This window comes from Taeniopygia guttata, chromosome 7 (genome assembly GCF_048771995.1).
Source record: "Taeniopygia guttata chromosome 7, bTaeGut7.mat, whole genome shotgun sequence".
In the NCBI taxonomy this organism is placed as follows: Eukaryota; Metazoa; Chordata; class Aves; order Passeriformes; family Estrildidae; genus Taeniopygia; species Taeniopygia guttata.
In genome coordinates, this window is record NC_133032.1 from 27048864 (window position 1) to 27074622 (window position 25759).

At 39.5% G+C, this 25759-nt stretch overlaps 1 protein-coding gene across 13 annotated transcripts in view; it reads right to left on the reverse strand.

Moving 5' to 3' along the window:
* Positions 1-15320, reverse strand: part of GULP1 (GULP PTB domain containing engulfment adaptor 1) — a 143783-nt gene extending 128463 nt beyond the window's left edge. For 6 of the 13 annotated variants that reach the window (XM_030277882.4, XM_041717695.2, XM_072931602.1 and 3 more), the window contains exon 1: positions 15184-15268. The gene's annotated coding sequence lies outside the window, so the exon portion shown is untranslated. Of the gene's footprint in view, positions 1-15183 lie in introns of all 13 variants that reach the window. The other 7 variants (XM_032749471.3, XM_030277873.4, XM_072931603.1 and 4 more) reach the window with 5 other exon arrangements.
* Between the last annotated feature and the right edge of the window lie 10439 nt (positions 15321-25759).

Consider the following 25759-nt stretch of genomic DNA (forward strand, 5'->3'; position numbering starts at 1 on the left):
GAGCACACTGACTTACACATGTACACATTGTTTTGGAAAAAAATGCCACCCCACAGAGAAGCCACATAAAATCTTTAGCCTACTCCTCACACAGGGGCAGCCCAAAGCAAACCAGGGAATGCAGACAGAAGTTTTATATCAAGCCACAGCTTTCCTCAGCCTAACCCTTTTTCTTCATTAAAATTACAACCTAGCTGATACAAAAATTAACCTAAAGGCCTCTCTGAACATGCTTCTCCAAATAACTTATGACTAAGTTACTCCAGATAGTTCACTACACATCAAGTACGCTATGACACAACTACTAGAAAATCTAATAAAACTCTAGCTAAAAGAAGCTACAAAAAGATTCTGACCACGCTCTAACACCTGATGTAGAGACAGCCAGACATTGCACCAAGAACTACAGAAATATACATGGAATAAGCAGAGAGGCAGCAGTTTATGGGCACAGCATGGAAACTGGATATTTCCATGGGTTGCCTTTCAACACCCCATTTGGGACTGATGCCATGAGACCCAGATGACCTCTGAAACCTCACACTGTTTACAGCCATGTCTCAAACACCCTCCCACTCCTGGAATTGCCTTAGGAGTGAAGCATGCTGGTATGCCTCTGGAGGTAAACACACGGCATTTCTGGAGTGCAGCTGTTCCTGGCTTGCCCAAACCAGAAGCTGATGTGTTCAGGTCACACACACCCCATGCACAGCCATCCACATTTACAAAACTACCAAATACTCAGATTTGTCTTAACAAAAGCAGCTCCTTAAATAAATCAATCACTTCAAGAACTGTTAGTCTGCTAATTGAGACTGGACATAGTGACATACTTGCTAGGTAGTATGGAATGATATTTCTGTTACACCTGGATTATATAGAATAGGACTACAAATTCTGGATTTATAAAAAACCAAGGTTTATTTTGGCAACTGAATGTTTTTTACTGAAGCATACAAATATGACAAGTAAAATAGACTACTTATTGTAACTAAGATTTTTTTTAAAGTTACCAGGATCTAGATATCTATATCCTCGATCTAGATCTATATATCTACAATATAACCAATGAACAGAACAGATGTGGGTGCACAAAGCGTAAAGGAAAAACCTTTACTTCTCTGCCACAAATGTCCCACTTTGCATCATAAAAACATCTAATTTCTTCATTTGTGCAGTTTGAGCCAGGAGCTGTCTTTTAATCCTTGTTTCACCACAAGGAAATCTTCCATCATATTCTTTGCATTTTCAGTCCAGAGTTATGTACAATCCCAGATAGTCTCCTTTCACATATATCACCACATTCAATGTGCATTTTTCAACCGGAAAAGAAGCAGGACACTGATGACACTATTATTTCAAAGTCCAGGACATCAGGGTTAATGTATTCCATTCACTCATATTGCATATAAAACAAACAGACCAACAAACTAAAAACCTCCCCCACAACTATGATTATTGCTATGACAGAAGTGACAGATTTTTTTTTTTAGTTGGATAGTTGTTTCCTCCATCTGCTTGAAAAATGGAGAAAAACATATTTTAAGCATATTGTCCCTAATAGTTACCATAAATCTCCAAAAAGTCTTGCTGAAACTTGAGATATTATCACTTCACATCTCAGAGTCCTACTTGGTCTTTAGATCAGCAGTGTATTTCAGCTAAAATTATACACAGTGTTTTCTTCAGGAAATTTGTATTTCTCATCACAGAAGAGAACAATAATAGGATAAGCCTCCTTTGTAAAACATATTAAGCATCCAAAAAAAAAAAAAAAATCAGAAGAGGCTAAAAATGTCCCATCCATGACATCATCGCAATGCAGCAGATGAAAGGGAAACAATTTTGCACAGGACTCATCTTTTTTATCCAGAGAACCAGATCATATTTAAACCCAGGAGGGCTTGGTACATCCTTATCACCTATCATCTACATCATAAATGGAAATCTGAGTGTGTGGAGAGCCACAAAGTGGTCAGAGGAAAAGAGGGTTTGTGAAACACCGTAGAGAAGGAAAGTGCATCCTCAGTGTTTGAGTCACACAGATTCCTTGTTTTCTACTGAGCAATTCCAGATGGGGATCAGGCACAAAGAACAATTGTGGAGATATTATTTCAAATTTCCAATTCTTGCTTTCATCAATTAAGTTATCACTAACTTCTGTGAATGAATTGGGACATACAGATGAACACACACATTCAGTTTTAAAAATGTGATGGAGAAATGGAGGTATAAAAGGAAAAATAGAGAGTATAAAGAGAAAAAAGCATCTGAAGTATCTAACTGAAAAACACATGAAAGCAAAATTTAATGTTTTAAAACTTTATCCAATTAAAATTAATCATAAAAAAAAAATCCCCACAAGCATGGATAAAATTAGCAAACATCAAACAAAAAGCAGCATAATTGCTGTATAGAAAAGGTACCAACCAAAAAAAACCACAGCTGATGAAGCAACCCAGTAAACAACAAGGTCCTAAAATCCTTTCATGTAATAAGAGTAACCTTCAAAGCCTCAAGATGGACATTACTACATAGCTGCTTGCAAGGGGAGAACAGACAGAGGCAGCACACGAGATTTTCTCCTTTAGTTTTTGGTTTCATTTGAGAGTACCAAAGCATGCCAAGCCATAAAACCCCCCGAAATAAATATAAAAAAGAAAAAACACTGGCAAGTCTGAATCTTGTGCAGAGAGGAAGAGGTCATTTAGAACACTGCTGAGCCAAGAATATTGAAATGACATCTGAACACAAGCAAACTATGCTGTTTTAAAGCTGTCCAGATTTCTGAGGGAATATTATTAAGAAGAAAAATTTGCTGCAGACCCTGGGAGCATATGGAATGCATAGAGGCCACCTACAGCAAACTGAGAATTCCACAGAAAAACAGGTAAGCCATTTGATTGATAGCCCACTCCCAAAAAACCTGGAACACTGAAGAGACACGGCCAAAACAAGGAAATTTAGTATACCGTACATATATTGGCTGTGACATGCCAATTCTGCTGAAGCACTACTGAGTAAAACACTGTCTATTGAAAAAGCAGACTGAAGAGCGCTAAAACAAAAGTTTCAAGGAAACAAAATTTGCTAAAATAAGATAAAAATAGGAGATAAAAGAGATGACTGAACTGCATGACTATGATAAAGAACTCACAATAAAATTCGCAATATTACGCACCTATAAGGCCACTGCAAAACAAAGTGCTGGAAAGGTTGCATCCATTAGGACAGGACTTAATGGATTAATTTTCATGACCAAGAAAAAAAAAACTTTTTATCAGAGGTTTTATTACAGGTAACTGTCACTAAAACTCAGCAGATTTAGGTGATGAGCAAGAATTCACTGTTTCAACCACATCGTCCTCCAGTCAGCTTCATGTCTCCTACAGGGACAGTGATGTTAATCCTTCTTTTCTAACAATTCATCAGATTTTGTGAAATGCATGAAAATCTTATTGGAGGACTCCAACAAGTTCCAAAATCATTGCCAGGGAGAGAGACAAAAGGAAAAATAGGACTACTCTGCTGCAGCCCTATTCCACTAGGGACTAGCTCAAAAAAAAACCAGTTTAAATGGTCTGCCTTCTTTTTCAAGATCAGTCCCTTGAACACCTGAATCCTCCTCTCTTCCAGCACCAGCAACATCATTAACTGAAAAAATATCTGCCAAAGGCAATTAAGCTCTGGCAGGTTGATTCTTGCTATGATAAACCTTACAAAAGTAGAGATTCAAAGGCAAATATCTATCTTTAGCAATAGCATATTTTAAATTGGGGTGAGCAGGAAAGAACAGCCACTGGACAAAACAGAGCCACCACATTGTTTGCTGCAATTTCTGTTTCTTTCCTGTTATTAGTTAATAGGTAAGCTGAGCTCTGGTGCATTCAAAAGTTAATAAATTCCTCATTTTTAAAGAGAAGTGAGAACCAAGAAAAAAGCTTTTCTGTTGGTTTCTTTCTGATAGAGCTCAGCGGGAAAACTAAAGAAACCTTCCTAATACACACATGTAGGAACCTGAATTCATGACAAAGCTAAATAAACTGGATATAGTAACAAGCTTCCTGCTTTTCTGCACTACAGAACTGCTCATCCTCACTTTTTAAAGTGGAGTGCCTTGAAGAGCATAAAAGTGAAGTGAAGGCCAGATAGAGACCATGTCCATGGGTAAATCTGTTCTGGTGGTGTCAGCAAAGAGCTACACTGCAAGCACTGAGGAAATCAGTGTAGGACAAACCAATGCCTGGGTTTTATACCTATTAGGAAAAGCAACTGTATTGCATTTTACTCTGTTGCTCCACAGTCAAACTGAACATGCCTAAATTAACTTTCTCCTCCCACTTCCCAGTTCTTGGTCATACTTGATCCAGTTCTCATACCAAAAACACCTGAGCCGGTACTCAAAGATAGGTGCACTAGACAGGAAAAGAGTGGCAACATATGGAGAAATGCTTCAACCACCATCTCAGGAGCATCATTTCACTCTAAATTTCTTCCACAACTGCAGGGTGAACATCTTGACCCCTGAGAAGTCAAATAGATATGAACAGGATTCCTGCATGAACACAAAACAGAACTAATGACCATAAAATTACCATCATTCACAAAGCAATTTTTCACATTTCAGCCAGTTCTTTGCCATGTGTACCAGTTTTCCTGATAGCCAGATGCCAGGGCAGACTCCAATAATTAACACATTTCCGGATATGTGACGAGATAGGGGTGAGCAGAAAACTCTTGCCACCCTCCACACTTCCACCGTGTCAGAGGCTCAGGGTAGAGTTAATAAGTTTCTTTCTCCAGACATGCTATAAATGTATTTGAGCTGCAACATCTCTTTGAAGATCTTAACTTGCAAAATGTTCCCAGGTATACTGTGAAACATAAATTTCACAAATCTGTCAAGATATGTCAAGATTCCACCACGTTTGTCAGCTAAGAAGAAATACACTTGATTCTACCTTAGACACTCACTTCCTGGGACCTATATTTGTGTCACGTTTGCCAAATAACAGCTGAAATAATACACAATTGAATACTGCTGTCCAGGGGGAAAAGGAGTATTTAGACCATAAACAAACAGGATCAAATTACCCAGAAGTAGGCATGCCTTGCAGCAAGCACAATAAACACAACAGCAAATAACAAACATAAATATTCTTCAAAAGCATCTGGCAAAATTCACCATAATGAATGCAAACTATTCAAGCAATTATTTCCAGCCAAACACTTATTTCCTTCAGAACTGAGATTCTTAGCATTTTATTATTTTCTTTACTTTCAAGGCATATTTCTTCAGTGGTTTGACTTTTTTTTCCCCTGCCATTTGGCTAAGCAACTAAGTAACTTATTCAGTAACTTCCAGATGACCTAGCAAATGAAATTGATTTGGATTAAATAGCAACAGATTATTTCAGTGGTTAAGCAGTCATGGGTATGCCAGCAACATAACAGATCTCAAATATATTCCACTAATCCTATCAAGTATGCTTTTACTTATCTTGCACTAAACATCTATTTTATGGTCCATTTCTCCATACCTTCTAATCACCGCTCAGTTTCAATGTCAAAAAAACCTGAAATCCCAAACTGAAAAGCACATAGAATCACAATAAAGATAATTTTCTGAGTAAGAAGTACATAAGGGACTGCTGTAGAATTACTAGTGTTTACAACTATAAGCATATTTACTGCTTTCCATCCTTTACAGGACAGATTTGTAACAGTTGAAAGCTTTCCCTGCAGGGCCTTTTAGAGAAGCACATATATCCCACAGATATTCCATAACCCATAAAGTCATCTCAGTAAGGCACAACACAACTGTTCTCCTGGGGTTTTTTGAGAGTACAAGGGCAAGAGAAGGAAAGGGACATGGAAAAAGGAAGGAAAAGGTGTGCATGCAGGAGAGGGAAACTATACCTCTAGTTTAGAGCTGAAAGGATTTAAACTCATCTAAACCAGAAGGCTTTTCCATTCCCCACATTTTGCTGCTCATATTTTGTTTATTTTTCTGACTCATTACTCAAAAATTTCCTAGATCTTAATCAAGTCTAACAATGCTTCAGAGGAAACACAACTCCAAAAGTGAATGGAGAGAAAGTCTTATTTAGGAATTCTTCATAAGCCATCAAGTTATAAAAACTCAGGATATCCTCCAGGAATGGTAAGAAAAAGGCTACATAATAAAGTACAATATCATTAAATCATCAAAACATGACTTGGCTCTGAATTCTGGATGTCAAGAGCTTAGATGGTGACTGTTTATTCTTATACTGCACTCATGTTTGTAGTACTCCAGATTCTTCCAGGAGTGGGGTTTGAAATGAATTTAAGACTCAAGCCAAAAGTGTCACAGATGAGGAAATCCTGAAACATATCAGCAATTCAGTGGTCAGCAAAGCTATCTGGACAAACTATATGACTCCCCCAGAGTGTCCCCAAAAAGCCTCTGTTGCCACAGAGCCTCCAAAAGAAGCAGCTTTCTACTCCATTTTAAATTATCACCTTGGCTGACACCGGGCTACACACAATGCACTTCATCAAAAGTCTCATCGATGAGCATTTGAAAAATTATTCACTTTGCCCACACAATAGCACCTCTCATTTTTATTAGCTCTACATAATTCTCTTATCCAGCTTCAAATAAGATACATGAGCAAATGATGTTGCATCTATTTTTATAGTGACTACGTTTCTTTGTATCTTTGGAGATTTAAAAGTAAAGACCATCTCATTGCTTTATTTATGAAATATGAGAATTTAAAAGACAAAACAGACTAATAGGAGAATAAAATTCAGATAAAGATATTTTTTAAATACATTCTAGTTCAACAAAATAACATTTGTTCCTAAGATGTCCTTTATCTTATTAGATTCAACCTTGGCAAAAACAAGTCTAAGTAAGACTGCAAAGTTTTCACTAAAGCTTTTCAGTCTTTTCTGAGTCTGGGTTTGGAATTCATGGTGCAGGGAAGGCTGAAAGCTATCAGTATACAAGAAACAAGTACGTGTGTACATGCTAGGCTTGCCATCTAATACTAAATGCCCATGTACAATAATCTTATTTCTTAATAATCTATTTTAATTAGATAACTACATGAAACAGAGTGCCACAACATCATATTATTGATAAGTAGTCACACCCTCTCTTCCTCAGAAAACTCAACAACAGAAGCAAAACTGTAAGCAGAGTGACAATTTTACATCTACTGCTGAGGACAATAACCAGCATTTCCACTTTTGTGCAAGACTGGAGAAATAAACACCATAGAGAACATCAGGCACTAAAGCTGCCCCTCAGAAGTACAGAACACTATCTCTGCCTGCTGTGACACAAATCCTCCTTCCTTGCAGCAGCACTGTCACTTGTGCCGTTAAATCATTTTTGCATTGCCAATCAGTACCAAAGCCAAGCAAATACCTGCTTGTTTCTAAGAGAAATAATCAACAGTGCTGTCAACTGCACTTCAGTTTCCTGACAGATCACTGCAACACCCGTGTAGGCTCTGCTTGCTCTCAGCTTTCCACACTGGCAGATTTGCAGCGGCCACCAGCTGTCTCATGCCACCCCAGTCAAAACCAGTAAAAGAAGAACCAAATAGCTGTACTGACAGCCGGGGGTATTACCCATGCAAGTACAACATTCAGTAAGGCATGGCTGAAATGCCAGATAGTTATTTGAATTCAGGAATTACTCTTCACATCAGAGAAAATTACTAATACAAAACCAGTCTAACAGCTTAATAGCTGCATTCAATATCCTCAGCCATAAAACATGGGAATTGGAACCAAGACCTCTGGGAGATGCCTTTAATTTTGAAAGAGAAAACAATTAATAGCTCATATGCTCTTCTAGATTATCACATTTGCTGTTAATGACAGAGTGTTTGTGACAAACACATGGGATTGCCAGTCAGTATGGCCAGGTTAAAGCACAACTTGCAGATTCTGCTGTATTTCAGGGCAGAAGCAATAAGCCCTGAGAGAACTTAGCCTGGGAACCAAAGTACTCAAGTGCCCTCTTTAAGACTGCCTGGTTTCTTAGGTACAATTTCAAACCCGTGGGGACAAAACCAGAAACAGAACTCCTCTCATGGAATGGGATGGGAGGGAAGATGGAGAATCATTTTTACAAGCAGGAACACTTCTAGGTGAGTTCTTCTGGTCTCCAAAGAAACCTAATATGCTTTTAAAAGAATAAAAAGTAGAATTAGCAGGGGAGAGCCTCACTGAAGTAGAAGGAGCACAAGCAATTTAACAAGAATTTTAACCACTAGCATACTAACAGTTTGAAATGTCTGTGTAAGAAGATGTTACTTTACATGTCCCTTTCCCAGCCACAGGCATTGGCCCCTCTCTTATCTTACCCTCCTACACAAAAATATGTGCAAAGAAAACCAACCCCTCACCAAGAAGAACCAGCTACAAACTCTAATTTACAAGAAAATGTATGAAGCACTGCATTGGCATGAGCCACTTCATCCAGTCAGGTGAAACCTGGAAATTGCCTCTTTTAACAATATTAGCATTACACACACTGACGTACCTGTTCAGCAGTGTTGACATACTGCATTTCACACCATAAAACACAGCAAAAGCAAACAATTAAGTGCAATTACTATATGGTACAGAAAGATTAGGGAATTAGTAACAGCTCCAGCTGCTCAGTTTGGTAGAAAAGTATTTCTTCCATACTAAGCTCATTCACACAACACGATAAATTAAATATTAATGCAATATGTAACTTACAAAATTAGTAATGCAATTTTTGGGCTGCTTGAATCAAGAAAAAGATTGTCCTTATCTCAGACGTGAAAGACCTTTGTGTTTACAAATCCACAGTAGGCTCTGCCTTAGAGCTTACACATGTGAAACAGATTAAGAGGCACCACAGTGGGGGTTAATGTCTCAAACTTTCTGCTGGCTACATCATCAGTCCCCTGCTGCTATTTTCTATCCCAAGTAAAGGTTCAGCATCATTTACCGCATACACTTCACCTCTCACTTTTGCTTTAACAAGTCTCCACACATTAATCTTAACTACAGTTACTCCAAACAGGTATGACTTGGGCATACGATACCCTGCAACATGAAATCACCATTCAGCTTTGATCCCAAATGTCCACTGCTTTGGAAATGATGCTTCTGCCACTTTAACAATCAGGAAGCAGAAAAAAGATTAAAGCTATCAGCTACAATTTCATCTGTGGGGCAAGACCCACAAGAGACTTTTTCTTGAAGACCCAAGTCCTAAAATTTAGAGTTTGTGTGAAAAATAAGTTGTTTTCAATACAAAATAAAGTTCAGATTTACATACCTGTGTAAAGAAAAAGCTTTATAGAAGGAAAATAATATTAAATGCTCAAATAGAGCCTAGAGTGTTTTAAATATCATTATTTTTAAGATATATTTTCTTTTAGGGAACCTGACTCATGATCTTTGAATGCACTCAGCTGCCAACACAGCGTGTAGGAAGAAAGCATTAGAGACTGCACATATCTGCACAGCAAGGCATTTGGAAAGATGGCCTGAACAAACATTAAAAAAATAGGTTTGAGGACACAAGAAACTTTCTTAAATTACTCCTAATGTAACTGGTATGCAAAGATTGCTTTTCCAAACAACATTTTGAGATGCAACTGAAGGAAAAATAATCTATTTTACTGGGAACACAGTCCTTTATCTAGGCTCATTACCTCACTTCAGTGATATGTTCCAGAAGATTTCACAACAGATTAAGAAAAAAATGCTGTTATTTCAAGAGACACCTTCCTTAAAAGATGTGCAAACACAGACACACACCCTAAAAAAAAGCTCCCAATTTGACAAAAGAGAAAATATATTAATTAATATCAGGAGTCCCTTTGTGTGCAGGAAAAGCAATAATTACACTGAGTAGCAGATATAAATTGCCAGCACTAGCACAGAAAAGACTTGCCAAAACTGAGCTGACCCAGCCTGCAGCTAGGAAGAAACCAGCTTTCCCCAGGGTCCCCTGCCACAAGGAGAGCTGCAAGACCCAGGGGAGAATGGGCATCCACCTCCCTTCCAGACATCTTTCTCCACAGCAGGAGCAACCTCATCCCAGCCTTTTGGCCAGTGGAAAAGAATTTTGATTTTGCCTAGACTGCTGAGATCTCTAAAAAAGCCTTTGAGGGGTACAGGGATTTAGAGCAGATCACCTGGAAAGTTTAAGCACAACATTTAAGTACCTAATGTCCCATTCTGCCTAGAAGGAACTGAAGATAGGACATCTGCATGTAAAAGAACAAAAATGGAAACAGAATAGAATATTTAACATCACAACAGGTACTAGCCAGGATTATGCTTTGCACATTATGGTACTGCTGCATTTTGCCTTTGGTCAGAATTTTCCCCATTAAAACAAAGGGGAGGGAGAGAACAGAGGAATAATTGGAAAAAAAAAATCACATTAAAGATCTTGAAATGTTCCAGAGACCTCAACAGTCCTCAAAAAACTAGTCCATTCTATTTGAAAATAATGAGGAGGAATTTGCATGCACTTTTACAGCTTTCATGTTATTTTAGGAATTATGAGAAGATTGAAGAGACTAGGCTTCTGTCTCTATTTCTATTCCCAAGTACTGGAGGACTTATATACCTTTCTCTACAGAGCAATAAAGAAAGCTAGAAACAGTCATCACACACTTTTGAGTGGCAAAATATTTGCCTTAGAAGTCCCAAATTTTTCAACATAAAAATGTTATTTACCTGCATTGCTTAGGATCTCTACAGCACAGGAATAACCAGAATTTCCACAGATTATAGTTCTAATTTCTGGTGACAAAAAAAAAAAAAAAAAACACCCCACCTTAACTCTGTCAACAGAGCCAGCTGCAGTCTCCATACAGCACATTATTAAGAGAATTGTTTACCAATTTACACTTATGCACAGCATTGCAAGACAAGGGTGAAAGGTGTTGATCAGGTATTGCTGACAGAATACACAGAAAAATATTTGGCTGCACAGATGTTGCTGAATCCTTATAACTCCAAGCGATATAGTAAATGGAAAAAACACAGCTCAGTTCTCAGAATAAAACCAGAATATGCAAGCTTAGGGTGCAACATAAAATAAATGCAGTAATAACCAAGTGATTATATACTAATAAAATGAAAATGTCAGGCTCTGGAATTAAAATGACAGAATTTCTTAATGGTTGCTCTTCAAAACAGAAAAAAATATTGCACAAGTTAAAGAAATCCAGTGCCTTAATCTAAGAGGCTCTCCAGTACTTTTTTTGCCAAATTATCAAACAGCCTGTGTGAAACTGTGGGCGTTATAGCCCGAGTTCTCCTTCTTGCTTCAGTGAAAACTACTTAGATGTCTGTCAAAAACCCAGGTATTGTCTGTTCTACAAATGTTTGCTTCCTTCAAGCTACAAAATTCTACATTCTCTTTGCTGATGTGTAATTCACATCAGAAATGTAAGTCACTTCAGCCTGACAAAACAATCATATTTCAATTCGGAGTGCCCTCTCAGCCTGGTGATAAGAACATCTGCTTAAAGTGGCAGAGGAGAGGAGGAATGGAAGTGGAAATGCTTTCCTGGGAATTCATTATGTGTTTTCAGCTGGATAAATTCTCTATTGGGATCCTGGATAAATCTGTGGTACCATCACTTTGGACTCTTGATGTTCAGTTCAGTGTAACAAATGTTCTCTGAAACCATACAGCAAGAGGGGGCCTTAAGGGAAGACTGTCTGCTTATTATGTGCAGTGGAGCTGCAGCCTAGGTTAAAAATGCATTTTACGTGCATTAAAATGCTTAAGAAAAAAACATTTTTAAGACTTAAGAGCTACTACCGATCATTCCCAGAGCCTTTGCAGCACCCCTGGGCAAACAGAGTGGCACAGACAAGGTCCACAGCTACATATCTGAGACTGAAGGGGTGGGCAGTGATGCCACTGCTGCACTCAGGTCTGTGCCCTGAGGACAGACCACAAAATTAAAGATAACCGAGTAAGCCTACCTCTTTCTTCCTCCCAGCCCTAACCAACACAGGCTGCAACTGTAAACCCAGATCAAAGCCACACCTGCAGTGGCAGTAGCTGGTCATCCCACAACAGCAAAGCCACAGAACAGCTTGATTAAACATTTAAGTCACAGGGAATGTTCAGGGGAGCACTGGCAGTGAGGTAGCAAAGCTATCTGCATGAACAAAGCCAACATTCTGATCTCAGAGATACAGGAGGTACAAGGAAGGAAATTGCTTCCAAAGATACTGACAGATGTATCTGCATGCACAGTTACATTCTGAAGGTAAGAGAACCAAAGAGAACATTTTCAGGTAGCCCTGCAGACGCACTGTGTGTTCTAACAGGGCCAGTACTGTTTGCTCTTTTCTGGATTACAACCTGAGTCTCTAAAGGAGTTTATCCCTTCAAAACTCAGATTACAGTAAGGCAAAAAAGGTAATGGGGAAAATGTTTATTTCTGCCCAATTAGCATATTCTTGTGCAACAACTTCATCAAGTCATGAACTAATGATTTTTTTGTCTCATCTCAAGAGCTTGGAGCACAGACTCATCTCTTGCCATGCATTCCACCACTGATAACTCAAAAGTCTGAGGGACCTGCTGTTCTTTGAACAGAACCTGGTGGACTTTTCAGCTCTCAGTGTTCTACTTCTTCTCTTGAAAAAAATTACAGAATTAGAAACCTTACACAAGCTATGCTAAGTATGACCAAAATTTAGTGATATGGAAGTCTCCCCCTCTGTTCTCTTTCAAGCTGTGTCAGTTCCCCAGTTCAAGCTGAAGCTGCCCTTTAATTAATTCAGCTGGTAGTTCTAATTATGTTGTTATGACACGTTCTAGCAATACACTCTAAGTGAGTGATTATCACAAGAGAAAAACTAATTCTATAACTGTAATACAAATTCCAGATTATTGTATTAGCCCTCTCAAGTGCTTCATGTAAGTCTCCTGATCATGACTGTTAAAGCATCCATCAATGTTTACAAACACCGTACATTACAAACAATGTTTACAAGCTGCTACCAAACTACAAAATGTAACCTTGTCTACAAGCAATAGATTAGCAAACTAAAGTGAGCTTGTAAAGCAAATTCTGAAACGGCCAATCAGGTGATTGTTTCCTAGAACAGCAGAGGCACAATCTTTGAACTCTAGAAAAACCCTCAAAAAGGTTACAAAGTTGCCTCCAAAGACTGAGGCAGTAGAAACCAGTAGTTTGTATAACATCCCCTCTTGTTTTCCACTCCTGTTAACTACATTTTCCTCCTGGCTGGTCCTCCAGTAGCAGGAGATCTCCTATGACATTTAAAATGCTTTACACAGAACATTGTATCACAGTTCACTGTTGCAACAATTTTAATTTTTGTAGTCATCATTCACAAGACACACCCAATCACGTCATCCTAACTTCTCAGAAAACCAGAGTTATATTTTTTCTGCTTATTTCCAGTCCCCTTTCATTGATATTCCTGCCACTGTAGCTCTGCTGAAAGTATAAACCAAAGTTCTCCCTTGCATCCTTCAGTACTGTGCCATAACAACTGGCCTTTAATCCCTACATCTTTTTATCCAAGCCATTCATGTAAATATATGCCTTTAATAAGATCTGTATTCACATAGTTAAAATGCATCCCAGAAAAGTGTATGTATGGCCAATAATAATGAAATTTCCCCCCCTTTTCTGTTATTTCTTTCTCCAAGTGGATAATCAACAAATTTTTTGAAGTTGTACCTGACATACTACTGCATGACAAATCAGCAAAGTAAATCTACAACTGTGAGGCAAAACTTACTGTTAATTCTGAAATGACCACATAAATAGAAGATTGACCTTCAAAAATATGTTCTTTTCCTTTCTGGTGAATTGTTTTTTCTTGTTTTGATTGACTCCCTAAGTGGCTCGGAAGCACTGCTTATCCTTACAACAACTGAAAGGTGCTACTCACTTTCTATGTTCATCTAATGTACAGGGGAAGAAAATCACGGAAAATAACTTCTAAAAGGAGAAGTATTCACATAACATACAAATATAGACATTCATATTTATACTGAATAAACCAAACATATTGCTATAATATTTAATGTGAATCTCTGCACATTCTAAGCACCTTCATAATCACCTTCGTGTATGCCTTGCTTTCCAGTTTATTTGGGGGGGGGGGGGTTTAGCATCTTTTTAGTAGTAATAATTTCTTTCCATAAAGATGACTTTTTAAGAACATGGAACTGCAATGGAACTGTAGGAATTGAAAAGTTTAAAAGTTGCATGCTATTTAAATTAGAAATCTAGTAAGTGTCTTAAGTTCAAAAAAAGATCCCAGAAATCAGCTTCTTCAGAAGGGAGTTAATTTCTTTGTATGAAGAATACAATTAACCTTTACGGGCATTTGATTGACTCTCGGTGCCCCCTAATAAATGAGAAGGACAGTGAAATAAAATGAATAATATACTTTTACACGTTCCTCTATTTGTCATACAACTTTTAGACCCTCTCAAACTGAGAATTTCTCCCCGAATCTGTCCCCGACTCCGAGGCAGAGCTGCAGTCCTTGCTCAGATTTCTTTGTATTCGCATGATGATCGAGCAAACTCCTCCAGCACTCCACCCTCCAGACACACGCGGAGTTAAAATTATCTTGGTGGTTTGGGTTTGGTTAGGAGCCGAAGATCCTCCCTTGTACAACAACTGAGCGCTCAGCAGCTCCAGCGGCGAGCTCGGCTGCCGCCCAGCACCGCCGGGCTGCCACGGCGGAGCCTCAGGAGGAAAACAAAACCTCGTCTCGGATAAAGGCTGTACTGTACTTACAACGGGCAAAAAACCCAGCCCCGAATGAAAGGCATCTCATTACTCGCAGCTACTTGAAATTCACACAGCCCTGCCCGCGCGTCCGAGACCCCCGGCTCCGTGCGGCGCCGGGCTGGGAGCAGCCCCGGAGCGCGGACCCGCGGCAGCGGCACCGCCACGCAGGTGACCCGGCGACAGCTCCGTGCCCGCGGCAGGGGAGCCAGCAGGACCCGCGGGAGCTGCCCCGGGGCCAGCCCCGCTCCGTCGCCCGCCGCGCCAAGTTCCGCGCCCGCGGCGGAGCGGGGCAGCGCCGCCGCCGCGGCGATCAACAGGCGTCGGACCCGCTCCCCTCCGCGCCCCGCGGGGCAGCGCTGTCCCGGCGCCGGGCGCCGCGTACCTGCCGGGATGGAGCAGCCCCGTCCCGCCGCCTCTCCGCGCCGCTCCCGCCGCCCGCTCCGGCCGCGGCCGCCCCGAAAGTTTCCTGACGTCAGCGCGGGCGGGCGGCGCGGACCCCGCCCGCTGCCGGGCTCGCCGCCGCCGGGCCGGGCCGGGCCGGGCCGCCGCCGCTGCTCCCGGGCTCCCCCTGCCTCCCGCCGCCACCGCCAGGGCTGGCAGCGGGGCGCACCGGCGTGAAGAGCAGGCGGCGGCTGAGAAAGTGAGGAACGCGGTTTGGTAACTCCACACTCCGCAAGGGAGCATCTCCTGAAGAAAAGATAGCAGACACATTGGTCTCGGTTAAAGCGGCGATGAATTTTGTAGGGTTCAGATGCGCGACATCGCACTTACTTTGGAGAGCGTCTGTGGCATGCGCCCCGTTAAAATGAGCTTCAGAAACACCATAACAGCGTAACCCAATATATTTTTTATGACAGTTGTGGTATGTGCAAGTTAGGCACAAAGTTTTTCCTGTTGAAAGGCAGGGAATTCATGTCTGCCATACTTCTTTTATTCCTGGTGGGCTTCTGCCAATAATAGGGCATGAAGTGTCTGTGGAAAGGCAGGAAACTCATCTATTATTCCTCTCTGATTATTTTTTTCTTAACAGCACATGAAAGATGCCATTCATTTGACATTAATCAGTAGACAAACCTTGAGAATGGCCATTTAGAGAGTAGAGCAAAATATGTCACTGAAATCAAAGCAAAGGCATTTTGCCTGCAGCAGGTGTGTTCCTGTTTTAAAGACAGGATGGAAAACAGTTCAGGGTTGCAATTTATGGTCCAGAGTGGAAAGTTTCATGACAGAAAAAATCACGAAGGGCAGAAGAAAGGAGCAGGCATCTTTTTAAAATCAGTAAGTGCTAGATAACTCCATGCATAAATATGAAATATGTAAAAATTTAATTAGTGTGGTTGTCTTTTCCATTCATGGTTAAAATAAAAACCAAAACCAATCAAACTCCAAAACAGGTACACAAAACACAAGTAAATTAGTGGTTGTCTGCTCTAGACATCTGAAAGTGACTGAAATTTTAGTCTCTCAAGTAAAGGAAACCAATATTAACTTTTCACATTGTTTCAGAGCTATTTGTAAACTTTGCTAGGGAGCTAGCAAGCTAAATCCCAAAACATAAATAGAAAATGAATTCTGAGAAAGAAGGAAAATGGAAAACACTTGGGGAAATTGTATGAACTTTCAATTATAAATAACATCAAATCCAGGAATTGTTTTCAGCTACTGTTTTCATATACTAAACCTTAAATACTTTAGATGGGAGGGGGGAGGTGGGGGGGAGGGGGACCGAAACAAGAAAAAAACACTCCTACTAAACCTGTCTACAGCAATATTAAGGCAGTTGAAGGAGAATCTGAGCAAAACACATTTCATTCACAGATGACATGAGTCACCATCAGAAAGAAACTTATTTTTGACTGTTGTTGTTACTGACACCTGTGCCCTTACACCTTTCTGCAATGTCTGGTTGGAGCTGACAACTGCATTGCACATATCTCCTCAGCCACTTGTCCCTGTCAAAAACAGTGACAGGGAGGATGGGAAGAGAGATAATCTAGGAATTGTATTAAATCATTGAAGAAAAGTAAAAGTCCGCTGCTATGCAGAACCTTATTTTTTTAGAGTTTCTCCAAGATAAAGACACAAACTCATCTAGCACAAGTTTCAAATTTTGTGATAAAACATTTAGGCTTCAATTGCTTGTTTTTCATGTTTGTGTGGTTGTTTTTTAAAGCAACAAGGCAGTTCATGCAGTTCTTCCTTAGGCAAAACTGCAGTTCATCTCAGTGTCAGGAAGCATTTTTATCTATTTGGCATTCCATAACATACATCCAAAGTTGATCTTTGGTTCAGATCATAAAAAAGTGCTCAGCCTTGTTCAGTAAGTGCATCAATTTTAGTTTGATTAGACAAGCTCAGCAGTCATCTGCAAAGCAGAACATGCTGTAGACAAAGAGAAAACATTTTGGCTATTGAAATACATGCTATGAATTTTTCAAAGGTGGTGCAACAAGCAAGTAAAATTAGGGGAACTTAAAATTTTTTTTTCTGGTACCATAGCAGATTTGACACCAGAAGAAGCTAAAAATAAATTATTATGCAGGACTGGGTTTTTACTTTCTGGGTAAAGTATGCTTGATGAAATCAGAGTGGATTTTTTCTAGAATCAAGTCATACCATTTTAAATGCAATAAAATCTCATACATTAATCAGGAAATGACATTTTTCAAAATCCCTTCTGCATGCAAAATTTTTCTCTTAAATAAAGTGAGATATTTTATAACATGAAAAAAATACTCGGTACATAGGAAGCTTTCTAGCTCTTCTGTGATATATTTTTTGACATAATCTGTACTGAAATGCCTAAATAAAAGGAATGTAGAGCAAACCTATTTTCAACTTAAATTTGCTGCATAGTACTTGAAGGAAAGAGAAGAAAATGTGACATCTTTCTTCTATGGTCAGGTTTTTTTCCCCCCATCAACAGTGGTAACCTCAGGGTAGAATTAGGACATTATTTGAGAGGAAATATCGAGCAAGAAGTATTTGAACTCTCTCATTAATATCTATTCCTCTTAGTTTTTAATTGGTATGGTCCATAAAGTAAAAGACTGAGAACAAAAGGAACCAAATCCTGCCTTGCTCAGTAGTTGACATCGCCCACAATCCAAGAGGGCAAATTCAGGTCATTACCAAGACTATCATACTTGTGTGTCACACAGAAGTTGAGCAAAGGACTGGGCACATAAGAAATGAGAAGAGGATACCCAGAGGAAAAAAAAAATGTCTTTCAGAAACACATAGAAGAGTTTGGGTTGGAAAGGACCCTAAAGATTACCCAGTTCCAATCCCCTGCCATGAGCAGAAACCTTTCACTGCACCAGCGGGCTCAAAGCCCTATCCAGACCAGCCTTGAACACTTCCAGGGCTGCAGCACCCAATTTCTCTGTGCAATCTATTCTAGTGTCTCAGAATTTCCTCCCAGTATCTACCTAACACATGCCCCTTTCAGCTGGGAGCCTTACCCCTTTGTCCTAGCACTACATGCCCCTGTAAAATGTCCCCCTCTGTTTCAGGCTTGCACCCTGGCTCCTGCATGAATACTCTGGTTTTGTTGTTCTCCTGAGACTGTAAATGTCAGTCATGTCAACAGATGGTGATGACTGGGTGGAGATCTTAGAGGACAAGCAAAAGCAAAATAATCAGAAGTTTTTTAGACCTTTAGCTATGTTGATATCAAAGAAAAAACACCAATCACCTGCCACAGCATATGCCACAGTCAAGACAGTCACAATACACAGAGCACCACACAATTTCAGAAAGCTTCAACCCATACAGAGTAACAGCTTACCACACCAGAAGGCTGCAAGCATTTGCCCTGCTTGTTCTTCAGCCCAACCTCTTATACCCCTCATGCTGATGCAGTGCCCCTGTGTGCCCTCTGTGCCCTTTGGTGGTTGCTCAGTGCCCCTGGGCACTCCATGGCTCATTGCTGTCAGTGCTGCTCACCTGCTTCTCACAGCTGTGCCCACTGGGGATGAGGCTGGGCTGCAGCCCCATCCCAATCCCCACACGCCGTGTGCCACAGCCCGGCCCCATCCCAATCCCCACACGCCGTGTGCCACAGCCCGGCCTCATCCCAATCCCCACACGCTGTGTGCTACAGCACAGCCCCACTGCCAATCCATCACCACAAACTGTATGCCTACGACCACTTGGACTGATTTGCCAGAAAATAGTTACTCAAGAAAACAGAGATTAAAGAATTGCTCCAATTACAGAACCTGAGAAGTTTCCCCACCCGTATGGACACTGTCTCACCTCTCATAGACCTAAAGCTACATGACATTACTCTGCAAGGACATGAAACAAAGAAACAAAAACAACTCCTGTTCAGTCCTTCTTATGAAGAAACAATGCCGGAAAAGCTATTCCCAATTTTCTATTTAACTTCTAGCTCCTTTAATGTTGTTATGGTAGTACAATGTACATCCCCATTTAAAATTTTCCTCACCTTGCCAAAAGAGCTGTAAATTGCCACATTGTAAACAGATATCACAACATTCATCTTAATGACCTTAGACTATAACAACAGCAGGAAGCCTCTGTATTTCAGCAAAGTGAAGGACATCATTAGCAGTATGATAATTTTAGGCATCACAGATGGCAAAGGCCAGAAGGACCTGAGTAGCCTGCCAATTATTTGTTTTATCTATAGACTTCACCAAGCACATAACAAGGCTACTGTTGGTCAGCTCATCAGAGCAGATGCTAGTCTCTTTAAGATAGCTGTATAGCATCATATTACCTGAATTTTCACTTTGATTTGGCAAAATAAAAACCTCTCTTTGGAGAGGATTTATGACAGAGGCTTATATACATTAGAAGATATGATATGGAGACAGGAAAGAGGGAAAACATGAGTAGATGTCTGTTCTAGCTTTAACTGGGAATGTAATCATGTTTCAAAGATGTGAAGAGTAATTCTCTCAAAACCACACTATTTCTTATGTTCCTCTTATGTTCCTATTTATTGAAAGTTTCTTGCCAGATATTTGATAGTCTTTTTCTGCTTGTTATGCTGTTACTCTTTTTCCCATTTTTGTAAAACTTTAAGACCAGAAAGAGCTATTACATTACTTTGGTTTGGTAGGTGCCATAGGCTACACAATTTTAACCATATGTCTTAGCAATTGAGTTGTTAGAGTCCATTCAGGGCCTGAGGAAACCAGTACTAAATGGATGAGAAAAACAAGCTGCTAACAATGCCCGAGTGTGGGTGGTGGTGACTGATTTACTGCTGTTCATTGCAAATCTGAGCTGGTTATCACTGTGTAATAACAAGATATATAAAGAAGGTCCTTTATGTCATAGCTACTAGAGTTCTCATCCCTAAGGCTGTCAGATTCTGTACCCCTGAAGCTTTTTCTGGGAATATGTCACATTAAAACTATTATAGTCAACCCTACACAATATTTCTGAAATAGAAAGGCAATATTCTATTTAGAACTTCTCACAGACTAATGCTGGTTATAAACCTCCCATCAAAAAGCCAAGAGAAACAAAGAGACATTGGGCACTTCATTGTAAAGTTTTGAGAAAAGGAAGAACCAATAAAGAATTTTCATTAAAAACTAAAGGCTGACATAGAGTATTCTTTGCAGAGAACAAGAGTAGGAAATGCTTATTTTGTTGACTTTTATTTTTTTTCTGAGCAAGTCATCCTCTGAATTGTGGTAGAACATCTACTTCTGAAAATATTTGAATAGTCTAAGTTGATTGCTAAGTATATGACAAAAACCTAGAACATTAAGAAGGCCTAAAAAACTAGCTGTGCCACTAGTTTATGACAGAAAGAATCAAATAAATCATTACTCTTCTCTACACTGCACATGGACCTAAGTTTTTAAAAATATTTATGGTATTTCAAAAAAAATTGAAACAAAAATTTACTCCATGGTGTGTAAACGAAAGAAAAATTTCAAATTAGCTCCCACAAAACTCACAAGGATTTTTTCTGTGGAATTCAGAGAGCAATATATTAATAAAATATTTTTACAAGAGTAATACCTTGAAAGAGAAAGCCTTTGCTTTCAGGCCTTCTAATTGGCAGAAAGTAGGAAGGAGATCTGGAAGAATTTCTAAGCCCCTGACATAAACATTACAGTATCTATCAACTGGTAAATTGGAAAGCAAGCTCTTCAAAGTTTACTACAATAGTTTGGGCAAGGCATCACAAAACATAAGCATTATTTGAGGCTTTTAATCAAGACTAAATCAATATTTTATATATGTGTGTCATAATCCAAACTTCCCTTTCTTTTCCTTGTGTAATACTTCATTTACTGAATACTTTACTGAAGACTGGATGTAGATGCATAGGAAGTTAAGGCTGAATTTACTTATTCACAATAGATACAAATCACAGCCTTGGTGATGGACAGTGGAAGTCCATTTTTAATATGCACATTACAAACCCTTGGATTACTTTTCATTTATAAAAGTTGCAAGAAAAGTTACAAGAAAAGAAATTTGGTAATACTTTTAAAAGGCTAGGGGAAGTATATGAAAGCTGAAGGCAGTGTGGCATTAATACTGCAAGAAAGAATCTAACACTGCAAAAAGAATGAAGCCCAGATATACACCACATTTTGTGGTCTGTAGGAGAAAGAATAAACATCCAATTTGAGCTACCTTGTAGCTGACAGTTTGGAGTGTAATGAACTATCAGCATTATTTGTGTGCTGCAGAAATGAAGCTGCTTCTTTGTAGTCAGATGTACCATCATTTTTAAGCCCACGTTCTCATCATTGGTCATAAATACTAGCCCAAATCATGACATTTCTTGCTTATTTATTTTTCACAGAAAACACGTTATTCACAGAAGTTTAGCACTGTAAATATTTTTATGTATGCTCTCTGTTCTGAAATATTGCTGTCTAGAAGGAGAAAGTGACATTAGTCTCTTCCAGTGGTGGTGGCATCTAAGAATCCTCAGTAAATTTCAGACAATGAATTTGTCTCTTTTAGGTAAAACAGTATGAGGAAGCATCACTTTGGAGTTTGGGATTGCTAACTGCCAGATCCTGGTAGAGACTTTCGAGCACAAAGAGGTGTCTTCAAGCAAGAACAGAACATCAAACCTTTCAGTGGAAAGCAACCCCCTGAGCTAGCATCTGCAAATAGAGACTTGGAACAGGCTTGCTCAGATATTTGAATCAAGTTCCATGTTTCCCTCTAGGCTTCTAAGGTATTTTTCTTGAATTACAGGAGAGAGAAACGAATGACAGAATTATTCCTTAGTTTGTAACTGATACGTGTGATTTATGAACACATTCATAAGTCCTCATTGGTTTCACCAGGCACAAATTCACACATTTCCATAGCTATCAGACCATGAAAGCTTTGTGTTATTCTTTGCCACCCATTTCAAACCCATACTTTCTTTCCATTTTCTTGGTAAGTATCTCACATAATTTTTCATGGGTTTGTCCTTTAATAGTAATCCTTCTTTTTTATGCTTCAAATGAAAAGCAGCTGAGCCTGTAGACAGATTATAAATGGACTTCAATGCTGCAGGCAAAATTCAACTCTTGTCTAAAAGGTAATAGTGCATTCTATAAAACAGAGTAACAGGTGTGAAGAGCTTGTGCAATCCAGAGAACACTACAACATACCTGCAAATCCATCTCTGACTGGTACTGAGCTGAACTCTCTCTGTAATTTTTGTCTTGGAATTGTTACTCTTGCAGAGTTACACTGTGGTCTTTCGTGCCCCTGCCTTCAGGAGCAGCAAGGCCATCCCTCAGAACCATCCATGTGCCACAAGTGGACGTTAAATACTGCCTTCCCTCTACCAGGTGCAGTTAGCATTTTAGTTCAAGGTCTGCTGATGACAATGATCTTCAGATGCTTTTCATTAAAACTTCTTTTTCATCAAAAAGCATGATAAGTTAAAGGAGTAAACATTTCCCAGAATTTGGGCCATATGTGAGACTATATCTGAAAGATCTATTGCTTCAAACTAATCTGAAACTGCTCAGGCAAAAAGCCCAGCTGAGCTTTCAAAAGAAATGCCAAGGAGAGTGTTTCTATTACTTGGAGTGCAATATTTTCAGGTAAATTCAAAGATTGCTCTTGATGAAGCAGCATTTTAATGCTGTGATAAAACTCATTCAAGATGAACCCAAAATCCATCCAGAACTCCTACATCCCCCTAGTGACTATTTAACATTCAGCACACTTCAGAGTGGAGTCTAAGCATCCCTCTGAAAGCAATAACTGTTCCAATTTGTAAAGGTTTATGTTATTATTGTATTACTTTCTAAAAAGTCATGGGTGCTTATCTGTTGAATAAAGAGCAAACAGGTCACAGAACTATGGCAGTACAACGTGTGGCTAGGCAAAACAGAGCTATTATAACCATCCAAAAGGCAACAGGTATGTGCTGTTCTGGGTGCTGTACTTTTTAGCCTCCCCTCACCTAAGGACATAAAGGGAAAATATCCGTTGATTTTATAATTACATCAGTAATCAGTCATTAGCCTTGTGCAACAACAAAGTATTTTTCCAACCACTCACTTCTTGCTAGGTAAAACATAAGGAATAAATTAATTTTTGCTAATGGTCCCTGCTATCAGCTCAGTAACTGATCCTCAGAGCTTGGTAAAAAACATGTGCTTTCACACTCCCACACAGGTGGGTGGAAAGGCCTCTGCTGTTCACTGCTCGTTTCAATGCCTGCGTCTGCATAGTCAATCCCACCCATGTCTATAAGCAAGTAAACAACATATTTGTTCCACCAAGGAAAAGATAGCCTCAGGAACAAAACTAGGAGTAAAGTTCCTAAAGAAAACACCAAAAATGTAAAAGAGCCATCAATCTCCTTTCTTCTCTTTCACTCAAGTTTTCTAAAAAATGTCTTTGCTGTAGAAACAAAGCAGACAATTCAGCATGATATTTTATCTTCCTTTAAGCTTTTTTTTACAGTATTTCAGCTTTTGATAATCAAGAAAAAGCTAATGTACCCATATGGCAAGTAATTTTACATTAGTATATGGCCAATATTAACAACAGAATGCAGCAATGCCCCTGAAAAACTTCCTACCATCCCAGTACAATCTCTTCTCTGCCTTAACAAAGCTAAAAGATGCCTATTATGACAATACAATCCTGTTCACCAATGTCATCAGACAAAATAAGCTTCTCTGGAAGAGGATTTTCTCTTAGCTTCCTCTAATCATTTATCTCTCTGCTTGTGCCTCTAACTTAAAATAATTCCAAATAATTCTTGTCGTGTCAATGTCTCTAAGTTTTTGTGTTTGTTTTTTTTCTTTTCATATCCTAGTTTTGCTTATTGTTCAGCTGAAACCAGGGCTGGTTATTTCTGCTTCACAAGTCGGAGGGTTTTTTTCTAATTTATTTTCCTTTTATTCTTCTATTAGAAATCATTAAATATTGCCCTTTGGTAAGTGCTTTCTAGTGTCTTTGCTTGGGAAGCCCCTCTATCTTGTGTCCATACAGCACAAACCAATTTCTCAGCACCCGACGCTGACTAGACCTGAGCTCTGAAAGGAAGTCTCAGCCCCAGAGCATTTATAGTGCATGATCAGATGACAATAAGTAATCAGACCAATTGCTGACTGTTCCCCAAGACCTCTTTATTCCAAGTAGAGACGCAAGCACCTGCTCCTCTGTTTGCTGGAGAAGCCTAAGACATGCTCAACATCATTAAAATATCAACATGAAGAGCACAACTTGTTCTGAAGTCAAACTTGCCAGCTCACTCCTGCTGTTTTACACAGGATCAAATTCCTGGTGAGCTTCAGCCTCAAGCAGCTTCTGGCTATCAGAGCTCCTTGAGTTCTCTGCCAAATGCATGAAATACTGATCAGTTTTGCTTTTGCTGCGTGTCTGAAGGGCACAAGATTCCAGGGGAGTTTTAGATTGAATATTAGTAAAAGGCTCTTCCGCCAGAGGGTAGTTAGGCACTGGACTGGTTTCCCAGGGAAGGGTTCAGGCACCACACCTGATAGAGCGCCAGAAACTCTTGGGCAATGCTCTCAGATAAATGGTGGGATTCTTGGGGTATCCTGTGCAGGGGCAGAGGCTGGAGTTTGGTGATCCTTGTGTGCCTGTTCGAACCCAGGAAATTCTCTGATTCCGCAATTCCAAGATTGAGGCCTTTTTTAAAATTTAAACCACAACAGAAGAGAACTGCAACCACTTGGCAACCAACATACCAAGAAGTAAACATACAGCACAGATTAAATGTTGCTATGAGGTGAATGCCAAATTCATGGTTTCAGCAAACATCTGCCTTTAATCTATATAGCTCATTAGCTGGAAGCATTGCATGCTTGGGATTAGTTATTGTAAATAATACTGAAACACATTCAACAAGGATACATTTCTCCTGTATTAATGTGAGAACTGAAAGGAAACAAAAAGCAGAAAAGCTCACCCATTAAAAGCTGCTTGGCTGAAATTTAAGATATGCACAAAGGATCAAAGAAAACTATGCAATTCCTAGAATAATTCCTGATTGCAAAAAGCATTTTATAGGATGACTATTATTCTCCCTTAAAAATTTGCTTCCTCACCTTTTGTCCTGCTGAGCTTTTTGTATGGCCTCTTTACAAGTTTAGATACAACATTTATATGTTAAAAAGAGCACTTTAGAAGTACAAGGGTTCATTTCTTCTTTTTCAACTTGCCTATTTGAGAGCAGGTTCCTAAAAATGACTGATTGGGACAGCTAGAGAGAGCAAACGTCAACTGGGAGAGAAAAGACACAGATTAGGATTTCAGGAGCTGTTTAAATCAGCTGTAGGTTGACAGAAGTTATATGTTACAATCATACTGTACAGTGGGATATTTATTTACCTCTTCCATGAAAAGCAAATTATTCCAGCATTAGCTTTGCCCTTGATCTGATACCACCTTTTGTTTAAACAGATGCCTAAGGAATACAGGGTTGGCTTCTCTACATGAAATGCAAATGAACAAATTTCTTGGTA